Source organism: Lactuca virosa, chromosome 3, assembly GCF_052849685.1.
Source record: "Lactuca virosa cultivar CGN04683 chromosome 3, Lactuca_virosa_CGN04683_v6, whole genome shotgun sequence".
Classification (NCBI taxonomy): Eukaryota; Viridiplantae; Streptophyta; class Magnoliopsida; order Asterales; family Asteraceae; genus Lactuca; species Lactuca virosa.
In genome coordinates, this window is record NC_136428.1 from 16,892,473 (window position 1) to 16,901,838 (window position 9,366).

At 41.5% G+C, this 9,366-nt stretch overlaps 1 pseudogene across 2 annotated transcripts; it reads left to right on the forward strand.

Moving 5' to 3' along the window:
• The first annotated feature begins 6,673 nt into the window (after positions 1-6,673).
• On the forward strand, positions 6,674-9,013 carry LOC145165275 (cytochrome P450 86A22 pseudogene; annotated as a pseudogene). 2 transcript variants are annotated; one of them, XR_013739999.1, is made up of 2 exons: positions 6,674-6,828; positions 7,028-9,013. The product of XR_013739999.1 is annotated as a cytochrome P450 86A22 pseudogene, transcript variant X1 (transcript). The 2 variants fall into 2 exon arrangements; XR_013740000.1 differs by having other exon boundaries at positions 6,678-6,828; positions 6,987-9,013.
• The last annotated feature ends 353 nt before the right edge of the window (positions 9,014-9,366 follow it).

Below are 9,366 nucleotides of genomic sequence, written 5' to 3' on the forward strand. Positions count from 1 at the left end.
CTTACCAAACACACCCTAACTTCTAAAAATCTTTACAAAATACATCCTGAAATTACACTTTGACCCCCGAATGTCTAAAATGTAACATTTGGCTCCCGAAACCACTCTCCGCTACATATTATTGGTTTTAGGGCGACTATTCGTTCATCAATTTTTTATCTATTTATTTATTAAATAAACAGAATGTTATAACTCTCCCCTACTTGAATTAGATTTCGTCCCCAAAATCATTCATTATCGTCCCTAACACGCCCGACAATTGGGCGACATGGTCACAATCCTGGGTACATGCTAGCCTCCCCAGGATAACCGTAACCAGCCTTCGCAAGGTTCTAGAACCCGAAGATGAACGAATTTCCTGCAACAAGATCACATCTACTCCGTCCGACTTCCGAAGTCTCGAGAGGGTCTGTCTCCCTGACAGACCGCCCGCACTGAATCATTGTCGAATTCATTACACTTATCTCCCAACTGGTTACGTAACTTTTGGTAACCTGAGGTTCTCACTATAAAACAGGGTCACAGACCCAATCATCCTTGCAGATCCCTCTTACTTGGCTAAGGCTCAGATACTCCCACTGTGAGGGACTTTTCACTCCCCAAATCGTCTAGACATTCCGTGCATATGTGCAACCTAAAACCCAATTACTAACACTGTCCAAACGTTGAAACTGTCTGAACATTGAACTGCCTAAAGCAGTATGCTGCCACATGGCTGCTTGCCAAAATCTATCGAGACTTCCCTGGTCTCAATTCGTTCACCAATCATCTGAAATACCAGGTTTCGGCCCGACTGCGGAGCCAAAGGACTCCCTACTTAGTCGCCTCACACGACTTCTAAACGAAATCCTTCTCTGGAACTAGTTGCCACTAGCTATCATGCCACTGCTACTCTATCAACTTTCTGATCCAACCGATCGGGTCCATGCGTCGAATCCTGACATTACCGAATCCAAGGCTAAAAGTGATTTCTACCTGACCAATGGTAGCCTAGTGTACCAAATGACCTTACACAGTCCATTATTTCCCTGATCTCATAACTGTATGGGCGATCCCACAGGCTTATCACTGTCTCAACCAAATCTAATCCATCTAGGTAATTTCAAAACCCAATCCGTGGATTTCCATATCCTCACTGCTACACCAGAACTGTTGGGTGCTACTGTTCCTCCCGCGTTCCAACATCACGTTCATGCCATCAATCAACCTAGTGTGCTACGGCTACACCCGTAGTATCACGACACTCTATCACTATCTGATCGCTAGTGAATGCTACGGCTACCCCCGCAGTCTTACAACACTTCCCATGCTAACCGACCACTAGTGAATGCTACGGCTACCCCTGCAGTCTTACAACACTTCTCATGCTAACTGACCACTAGTGAATGTTACGGCTACCCCTACAGTCTTACAATATTTCCCATGCTAACTAGCCACTAGTGAATGCTACAGCTACCCCCGTAGTCTTACAACACTTTCCATACTATCTGACTTCTAGTGAATGCTACGGCTACCCCCGCAGTCTTACAACACTTTCCAAACCGGGTCGAACATGCACTCAACCTAACACTCCATTGAACCTGAGTCCTAAATGGAGCTCTAACCTGGTCCCATAAACCTGTTATCCGATGCCAAGGAAAAGCGTGAACCAAATGTTGGAACGTTTTCTAAATTCCCAACTCACTCAATCCTCAACCTAGACGGCCACTCGGCCGCCTTCCTTCTTGACGTGGCTGCGAAACTCATCCTAGTTTCACACCTATTTCTGCTCTTGAGTACCTGTTCAATTCTCCCCCACTTAGCTTCAGCTAAGTCTTCACGACTCATGAGAATTGAAGGATTCCCAATACTTCTCGCTTTCTAATATCCCACTGATGACAACCTGAGCTTACCAATGCTGGCGATCACTTACCAACTAAATCTTAAGATCGCCCATCCTCTGAAAACTTGAAGAGTACTCTTGAAATCTGGTCCAGTCTGACACCTCAATCCATCTTCCATGCTAACAACTGGGGACCTTAATCTCCACTATGCCTGACGAATCCTCGTTCCCACTTCCAATCTTGCAGCACCACCGAACTCTAACCGAACGCAACCCATGTGAAATACCATTCTCTCGAACATCCGATGACCAACCACTTATGCATCTAACACCCGCAACTAACACTACCCTCTTCATGTTACCAGTTTTGTCCTAGTAACGGTAGTGCCTTGAACTCCAAAGTTCATCCATAGACAATTGTCGACCACACCTGAACAATGACAGAACCCATGAACGCTGACTTCACTGGAGAACTATCACTCTAACCCTGACCGAGTATCCTCTAAATAATACTCCTGCATAGATCCTGACAAAGATACGGAATGATAACGGTACGCACGGAACCCACTCCGCAATATGCGTCCCTCTGTGGGTTCATCAAGGACTTTTCGACATGCAGGATGCCACATATGATCCTTGATAACCCAGACACTAGCAGAGAACCGACCCGAGATCTAACTTATCCCCGCTCCCTCATAATTCTAAAGCGATTCAGGTTCCCAATTCTTCTTACTTTCTAATAGTCCATTGTCAACAATCTGGAGGAATCCTGATCACCTTCTGCTGACATGATCAATCCCGCTACCCTGTAGCAGCCTAAACCCTTGGAGCGACAACTCCCTTGTGCACTTTCTCGCACGTGCTGCACTGACTCCGGCTCTACTGGCCTTTCACCCGATGATCAGAAATCATGGGTCTCTTCCCGGGACCCTCTACTTTACGCACCTGGCACAACCCTCTCTTTCCGGGACTCTGAATTGATCTCCCATCTAAAACCTCTTGGAAATCATATCCTTCAGGGTCTGACACCCTGTCACGCTCACTAGCTCACTTGCCAATGGATGAGCTGCAACATCAGGAACATCCTCTGTCCCCCAAACCAGGTCACAAACTTCTCCCCAAAGCTTCTCAGATTCTCCAAAATTCTCACCGATTCGAGTATGGGTCCTGTGCTTTCAGTAGTACGGGCCCAATACTACCTTCCACACTTATCCATACTTTCATCGGCAATCCTCCCGAATCCTCCAAGTCACTTCCTCAGACTGATGCACCCAAGTCTCACTAATCCTCACTACTAACCTGCCGAATCATATCCTAGGCTCTCCTAGGTTCCCGACCTCGCCATACCATCAGCTGCTGAAGAACTCCCCATGATGCCAGCCATCCACCTCCTGGATATCGTCATATCCACTTAGTGGCTGACTCCCATCACTTAGGAGTTCCACAAAGCACAAAGCAAGCAGCATTCGTGCAGTAGCACTCCGATCCAAAGGACTATCATAGAAAATTCAGCCCACATATCGCAACTCGCGCTATCCCCATCCATCCATCCTCACTGTCGGCTGCCTTATGCATGCAAATTATACACAGAACATGATCTAATAGACTGTCGAATAATAGACTCTACCCTAGGACCACAACCAGACAAGGAACAGGAAATAAGGCCAAATCAATCATTCTAAGGCTATAAGATCCTAACCGTATACAATTTTAAAAGCATACACATAGCAGTTACTAATACCAATAATCATTCTTATTCCAACATGGCATCTCGTATCTCCAAGGCTACAAGCATCACATATCATGCCAACTCTATCGCTGACTACTCAGCACTAGCATGCAAGTCTACCAGCTCATATAACATATTAAGGCATCTCTCCTAGCCCTAACTATCATGCGATTCAAAAATTCATAATCAAATCATAACAGGCGACATATGTGGGTATTCTGGGAAACTTACTTGAGCTCTGCTGATTGCACGCATCACACACCTTGTTCCTTTCAAAGTCTTTCTCTTTTCAAATTATTTTCAAACTTCTTTTTATAAAATGGTTTTACTTTTGAAAATTTTCATACCAAGTCCTCAGTTTGAGTCCAGACACACCCGAGAGTGTGTCCGAATCCCTCAAACCAAGGCTCTGATACCAACTTGTAACGACCCAAAAATCAAGGGTAAAAATTTCATTTTTAATTAGGTTATTATAAAACCAACAGTATAATAAAACATCCATAATATCATGTCATGTCAAAAGCAAGGTAAAAATAATCAAAACATGTTATCATAAAACAATATCAGAGTGTAATCCCAAAGATCTCATGTGCGGAAAATCATAGTGTGATGCGCTGCGATCGAGTCGGCTTCTTTCCTTTGAAACGTAATACCTGAAACCAAAACTGTAAACCGTAAGCACGAAGCTTAGTGAGTTCCCCAGAGCATACCCCACACAGTCCACATAATCACATAATCCATATTAGCTATAAAAGCTACATAAACCATATAAATCACATATCCGTATCGATCACATAGCCATGCATATAAACATATACGGATGCCATGGGCTCGTCCCCAGGGTCTTACTCCAGGATGCCATGGGCTCCCCACATGGTCTCACACCTAAGTGTCATGGGCTTTCCCATGGTCTTTGATAGGAAATCCATGGGCTCTCCACTTGGTCTTACATCCAGGTGTCATGGGCTCTCCCATGGTCTTCCATGCAAATATCACAAGACAATTAGCATACCACATATACATGCATACCAAACATATCAGTAGTGAATCTACAATAAACACTACAACATAGTAGGAAAGCCATGGGCTCTCCTCATGGTCTTACATCCAGGTGCCCTGGGCTCTCCCATGGTCTTCCATACAAGCATAACACATATACTACTAACATACTTCCTAGAACATAACCAACTGACATGCCACATAATACAACTTCAACTAGTGTACTACATATCATAAAATGGGCCGGCCTTGGTGCCTTACACCCATTGGTATGGTGAGGAGACTCACATGGCACTGCTGAAGTCCCGCAGACTCAATCCCACACTGCTGAAGTCCCGCAGACTCAACCCCAGCTGCTGGATGACAGATTCCCAAACTGTCAACACCAAATAACACCCAATTAATAATTGGGTTCCACTACATAACCATAAGTACATACTTTGGATAATTACTACATTACCCCAAGCTTGGCATATTCAAGCCCAAGGCCCAATCCTTAGGCCCTCGGTAAGGTTAACTGTGACTTATCTCTCCCCTCCTTCGTTCTTTTTGGCAATTTGAAGCTATGTGTGACGACTGTGGGTACCGGCGGCCCTCGCACCGCCATTTCTACTCCTAGTCGGTGGCTGGGGAGCCTTGGTCCTATGTTGTTTATATGTTTGGGTTGCTGCCACGAGTTGAATGCGCAAAGATGGGTGTTATTTGACAAAATAAATTAAATAAGAATAACCGACCAAATAGCAATTTAATCCAAAATCTCATGATTCATCTAACCTAAAACGCAAAACAAAAAGTTTTAACACCTAAATTCAAAAAGTAAAAACAAAAAGAACACAACTTGAATACTAATCGTGATCAGAAAAGCAAACCGATAGATTCTGATCATTAATTTGCTCTCGAATCGTTTAGATCTTCGCTCCACATCAGCTTAACGGCCCTCCGACCGCCTTCTAGACTCTCAAAACTGCAGCTTTGGGGTTTATTTTCGCAGAAAACAAATGTGATTGTAAGATCTATTTTTAGGGTTAATTTTCGGCTTAATTTATAGGTTACAACGTCGTCACAACGTGGTAATACCTTTGTCACGTCATGGTATCAGGTTTTCTTGTTGGCCACGAAATCGTAAACCACCTTAGACAAAAAAACAAAAAATTTCAGCATTTTAATTAGGTGCGACGCGTCTTCAGCGTCTTTCTCCGATGTTGTCATTTTTCGTCCGTTTCAGCTCCGTTTGCTTCCTTTTGTATCCCAACATTCAACATTTTAGGACATATTAAATATCATATATCTTAAAATATAACATTTTTATTCAAATATTTTAAGATATAATATTGACCTAAAATACATAGTTAAATAATATCATATCAATATTTTTATATATATATATATATATATATATATATATATATATATATATATATATATAATAAAGTAAAACAACATAATCGGACAAACTCTTGATTCCTTCGAAGCACATTTTTTCTCATCAATTTTCACTTATACTTTTTTGTAGTTTTGTATATATCCAATATCTTGATTCTAGAATATCTTATTTACAAAAGGTCAAGGACATTACTCAACATCAAAATAAGAAATAATATATTATTAGAATATGATTTTGATGTTAACGAGTTTCCATATATTTGGTTTTGAAACAAATATCCACATGCTATCAACCCTTCTTCCTGAATCATCTTGAGTTCCTTGTTCTTGAGTCAAATTTTGGACAGTCGACATCTTACTCGTTTTTGCTCGTTCAAGATAACTCAGGTGGAGAAGAGTATAAAGTCCTAATTTGCAGCGATGGACCTTTTATGTCAATTTAGGTTATAAGAAATTCGAGACGTGAAAACAAGGATTTCCAATATTTATAAGAATTTATTTTTTGTTAATAAAAATCAAAATGACCAAAACCCTTATTTACTAATTTAATTATTTAATATTTTTTAAAATCATATTGGTCCTACTACCTACACAATTGAGAAGTCTCTCTCTCTCTCTCTCTCTCTCTCTCTCTCTCTCTCTCTCTCTATATATATATATATATATATATATATATATATATATATATATATATATATATAAAAGCAATAATATAATATTGGTTGTAGCTCATTAATAGCCTCCTTTCCCTTTGGTATCATACCTTCTTGCGTTGTTCCTTATTTAAATGACTCTTGTTCTTCATTTTTCTCTATCTCCCCACCCATACTTTTTTTCCATCGCCCTCTAAGGAAACTCTTTCATCCTCCATAGTCATTCTATACACGACTCATTGGTAAGCATATACATTTTATATTTTCTAATTTATAAGCAACAGCATTGTTATGGTATGGTATGGTATTATATATAATTATTCATCATAATTGAGTAATACTGTAACATGAGTTACTGTCTGCAGAAATTAATATTGATATTGTATTTTCCGCTTGGAAGTTTTGCATATGCTTAGGTTGTGAAGTTGCATGGTTTTCCAGGTGGTTGTTGGTAGTTAAGGTGTGAGAGGGAGCAGCGTGGTGTTGTGTTGCTTAACTTGGAACTTGGAAGTTGGATCAAGGGGTGAGATGGATTCGTCTACGTGGTGGCTTATTTTATCTGGTGTCGTAGCGTATGTGATATGGTTCAAGTCAATCACACGGTCGTTAAGTGGTCCACGTGTGTGGCCTGTTTTGGGCAGCTTGCCAGGCTTAATCCAGAACGCTAATCGTATGCATGATTGGATCGCTGATAATCTTCGTGCGTGTGGAGGCACTTACCAAACCTGTATTTCTCCCATCCCTTTTCTAGCACGGAAGCAAGGTCTTGTGACTGTCACGTGCGATCCTAAAAACCTTGAACATATTCTCAAGGCTAAATTTGATAATTACCCAAAGGGCCCGACTTGGCAAGCTGTTTTCCATGATCTACTTGGAGAAGGGATCTTTAACTCCGATGGTGACACGTGGCTTTTCCAGCGTAAGACTGCTGCACTGGAGTTCACCACCCGGACCCTCAGACAAGCCATGGCTCGTTGGGTGAACCGAGCCATCAAACTCAGGTTTTGTCCCCTTTTAAAAACAGCTCAGCTTGAAAACAAGCCGGTTGATTTACAAGACCTTTTGCTTCGGCTCACTTTCGATAACATATGCGGCTTGGCTTTCGGAATGGACCCACAAACTTTATCCCCCGGTTTACCGGAAAATAGCTTTGCATCGGCTTTTGACCGAGCCACTGAAGCCACCCTGCAACGCTTTATCTTGCCGGAGAGTATATGGAAGCTGAAGAAAATGCTTGGGCTCGGTATGGAGGTTGACTTGAGCCAAAGCTTAAGCCACGTGGACACGTATCTGACAGCTGTCATTAATACACGTAAGCTGGAGTTGCTGAATAAGGTCGACGCCGACGGTGGCACCCCCCATGATGACTTGCTCTCTCGGTTCATGAAGAAGAAAGAGTCGTACTCAGACACGTTCTTACAGCATGTGGCGCTCAATTTCATCTTAGCTGGACGTGACACGTCATCAGTGGCGTTGAGCTGGTTTTTTTGGCTCGTAATTAGAAATCCGAGAGTCGAAATGAAAATCTTGACAGAGCTGTGTGCAGTTTTAATAGAGACACGTGGCAGTGACACGAGTAAATGGTTAGAGGAGCCTTTGGGCTTCGAAGAAGTTGACCAATTGACATATCTGAAAGCAGCATTAACGGAGACACTCCGGCTATACCCATCGGTTCCGGAGGACTCCAAGCACGTCGCGGCCGATGACATCCTACCAGACGGCACGGTTGTTCCGGCTGGTTCCTCCGTCACTTATTCAATTTACTCCACTGGTCGGATGAAATTCATCTGGGGAGAAGACGTTCTCGAGTTCCGGCCGGAGCGGTGGTTAACCGACGACGGTAAAAAGTTTGAGATCATGAAGGATCAATTCCGATTTGTCTCATTCAACGCCGGACCCAGAATTTGTTTAGGCAAGGACTTGGCTTACTTACAAATGAAGTCAATAGCGGCAGCTGTATTGCTCCGCCACCGCCTCTCGGTGGTTCCCGGCCACCGTGTAGAGCAAAAGATGTCACTAACTCTGTTTATGAAATACGGTCTTAAAGTGAAACTCCACACACGGGATTTGGCACCCATAGTGGCCAAAATCGGTAGCACGGGGGTAGCACGTGATCGAGAGTCTATGAATTGTTAATATTATTATTTATTGGTGCGATGATATATAAGAACTAAAGTACACTATCGGCTTACTTTATGCTGCATCACAGACGGTTTTATGGTCACACGATCAAAAGCGTCATAAACTAAGACATCTCACAGGTTACCTGATTGCCAGGAAGAAAAAAATTGGCAAATTTAGATTGTGACAATATCCAAGTGTTTCACAAGTTATTACCTTTTTTATTTTTTTGCGAATAAATAATATATACATGTAATGAATATTATATATCTTTTTTTTTTCAATGAAGGGTGATTAATTTATACATGTTGAGTTATGAATATTTTCAGCATATTGTATACTTGGTATTTTCTATTTTTCCTTTGTTTACTATGTTTATACTTTTTACTATGGTATGATGTTTCATATACATGAGATCATCTTACGTTTTCTCATCTCATAAATTATCAAAAATAAAAATATTACTAATACTAAACGAAAAGAACTTACAACGAATAGTAGTAAATGAACGTGGAGAATGGGAGCTTATTAAGAAAGACAAACCCCTCCTATATAAATCTCTATTTATTTAAATAACTCATATAACAAATAATTTACTAAAATCGCCAAACATCATCTATAAGTTTTTTGTGTAAAAGCATGACGTTACTCTTTTCACT